We start from the raw sequence: 2,948 nt of genomic DNA, 5'->3' as shown, positions 1-2,948 counted from the left end.
CCTCTTTTGGCCTTTCTAGGCACCTGCATACAGATGTGCACACATGTACACAGAAAAATAAAAGCTTTAGAGGCTGCACATAGTACACATACACACATACCAGGCATGCACATAGTACACATACATACATACCAGGCATGCACATAGTACATGTGCATACATGAATGCATGCACATAGTACACATACATACATACCAGGCATGCACATAGTACATGTGCATACATGAATGCATGCACATAGTACACATACATACATACCAGGCATGTACATAGTACATGTGCATACATGAATGCATGCACATAGTACACATACATGCATACCAGACATGCACAGAGTACACGTACATACATGAATGCATGCATGCATTCACACACACACCTGGGTGTGTTGGTGCTCAGGAGGCAGAGGCAGGTGGATCTCTGAGTTGAAGGCCAACCTGGTCTACACAGTGAGTTATAGGATTACCAGAGCTCCACAGAGTGATCCTGCCACAGAAAAAAAAGTCAAAAACAATTTCTTGGCAGATTATACAATGGTATAATCAGTGCTGGGCACTTTCATTTTTCATTGTTCTGGGGTTTGTTTGCATGTTTGTTTAAGGCAGGGTTTTAAATGTAGCCAACACTGGCCTTGAACTTTCAATCCTTCTAGCTCTGTGCTGAGATTACAGAAATATAACACCATAACAGGTTATTTGACAGTTTCTAAAGAGCTGAACATACAACCTAGTAGTTTCACTAGACTTCCACACAAACACAGAAGCAAACCTTCCCCGCAGCATTTTATAGCAGTCAGGAAGTAAACAGCTCAAATGTCTAACTGAAATCAACCACAAGTGTGTTCTGGGTACACAAGAAAGCATCTGGCATCAAATGTCCTAACGGGCGGGGAGATGGCTCACAAGTATGCAGAGCAGAGTTCTGGCCCCAGCAGCCGTGCATTTGTCAGACAAGTATGGTGGTGCCTGCAATGTCAGCATGCGGAAGGCAGAAGGGAGAGTGACGGCAGACGCTAGCCAACTGCAGGATTTCACACGGGTACCCACACATGTGTACATGGGTACCCACATACGTGTACACACGCACACCACAGAAAAATTACCTACACACGTGGGGCAGTGGTGGCTCACACCTCTGGCACTCGGCAGGCAGAGGCAGGTGGTAGATCTGACCAGCCCGGTCTGGAGTGAGTTCCAGGACAGTCAGGGCTACACAGAGAAACCCTGCCTCACAAACCAGAGATTCCTAGCATGTTCTAACATGGATGAACCTTGAAACATCACGCCAGAAGGCACTGATTCTATTAACATTACCCCAAATGTGGCACATGAGGACAGGAGGCAGTGGTGTGGTTAGAGGGCAATGACGAGCTGTGTCCAGAGAGCTGGTTTGACTGAATCCCCTTCCGCGTTGCTTACTAAGGCAGAGGGCAATTCCACATCGGCCTCATTCGACAGCAATCTGACTTACGAAGTACTGCTAAGAAGCTCCTCCCTACCCACAGGGGGCTGACCACCCTCTGACAGGTTCCGATTCTTTGTCACGACTCCTTTCCTCACACTGACCTATGGATTCTGTTTTTTGTTCTTGTGTGAAAGGATCTCACCCTGTAGTACTACTGGCCTTCAACACATTTCCACCTGTCTATTCGGTCCCGGGACTAAGGATGTGTGCCGCCATGCCGGGCCCTTTGTCGGTCCCTTCTCTTCCCAGTCCACCTCCAGCTCCTGTGTGCTGGATGCACACACAGTAGGATGGGACTCAGGGCCGTGAGCGTGGGACGCCCTCGGCCCCTTTCCTTCAGTGTGACTGTCAGTCCACCACTTTGGGGCTGGAAATGCAGCTGAGTTGGGAGGGAGCTTGCAGGAGGCCTGGAGCCCGACAGCCCCAGTACCAAATCACCCAGGCACTGGGGTCGGGGTAGGGGATACGCTTTTTATTTTGTTTTTCAAGACAGGGTTTTTCTCTGTGTAGCCCTGGCTGTCCTGGAACTCACTCTGCAGCCCAGGCTGGCCTCAGAAGTTAGAGACCTACCTGCCTTCTGGGATTAAAGACACGCACCACCACTGCCCCACTAGCTTTGAGTTTTTCCACATCAAAAAGTTCAAACACAACCAAGGATCAGTGTTAGAAAGATCAGAAACTTTACAAAGCAGGAAGAAACTAAGTAGAAAAAATAGACAGATATGGGTGATTTCTACGGAGAAATCCTAGAGCAATAATCCTGGTAAAATGTCCACCAGAGTCCTCAGAGAAGTGCAGTTACCCCAGAACCCATGTAAAATACTGGGGTCCTGCCCAATGCTCTAAGGCCCTAGATGCAGAGCAGAGTGGAGCGGAGCAGGGCCACATGTCTAAGAGAGATAACCCGGTAATCAAGCCAGCTCTTCTGGGGTCACAAGGTGACAGGTAGGCCTAGAACTTACAGGACAGAGGAGAGAAAGAAAGAAGATGCATCCTCTACCAGCGAGTTACAGGACACAGCCAGAGCAAGGTCAGGGAACCAGAGCAGGAGGCAGATGAACAGCACTCGGCAGACTGCGTGCTGCTTCTGTCCCCTTGAAAACCAGTGCATCCAGTGTGAAGTCAGTCCTCAGGGTCATGACGGCTCTCGAGGGCAGTGAACCCTCCCCTCTCCATCACGCCATGCTGCTCTTCACATTGGAGACTTGAAAACCGATTGAGGGAGACTGGCTATTCCCTCTGACTCTAATAAACATGCCCAGTGTCCAGGCCATGACGTCTCCACCCCAACCTCGACTAAAGAGCAAACCAGGCCAGGACCCCGAGACAAAGGCCCATACAGGGCCCAGGTCAAGGTCAGCCCTCCATCCCTACCCAGCAGACACACAAGGGAGTGAGCGGTCACTGAGCTCCACGGAGCTAAGGAACAGGTTGGCCGGTATGAGGAAGGCATTGGTGATGAAACAGCAGGAGATGAACACCAC

This window comes from Rattus rattus, chromosome 5 (assembly GCF_011064425.1).
Source record: "Rattus rattus isolate New Zealand chromosome 5, Rrattus_CSIRO_v1, whole genome shotgun sequence".
NCBI lineage: Eukaryota > Metazoa > Chordata > Mammalia > Rodentia > Muridae > Rattus > Rattus rattus.
The sequence above is the reverse complement of the archived record's forward strand: the minus strand, read 5'-3'. Positions refer to the sequence as shown.